A 383-nucleotide genomic window follows, 5' to 3' on the forward strand; every position below is an offset into this window, starting at 1 on the left:
TATTTTAGATTCTACACAATTTATCTAAAACATCACAATATGGATATAAAATGAAAGGTATTGTTGAGAACTTTGGCCAGAAAATATTTTCCATCAGGGTTGCCACGATTCCTTGTAATACAAATTTTTTTTGTTAATCTCAATCAGCATTTTTTTATGTATACATAGTACGCATACGCTCAAGATATGTACCATTCATTCCAACGTATTTTGGAATAGGGTTGGAACCTAATTTTTAGAGTAAAGAATTTACTTAATAGATATGGAAATCCTATTTTTTTTGTTTATTTCCAAAATATTTTTTTAAAGCTATCCAAATCTTGAAAACTTTAAAAAGTATATGCACTCTGGGCAAAGCTCGGTCAACCTGGTACTTTGCCTTT

This window comes from Rhagoletis pomonella, unplaced genomic scaffold (assembly GCF_013731165.1).
Source record: "Rhagoletis pomonella isolate Grant_MI unplaced genomic scaffold, Rhpom_1.0 Rhpom_scaffold_00009, whole genome shotgun sequence".
NCBI lineage: Eukaryota > Metazoa > Arthropoda > Insecta > Diptera > Tephritidae > Rhagoletis > Rhagoletis pomonella.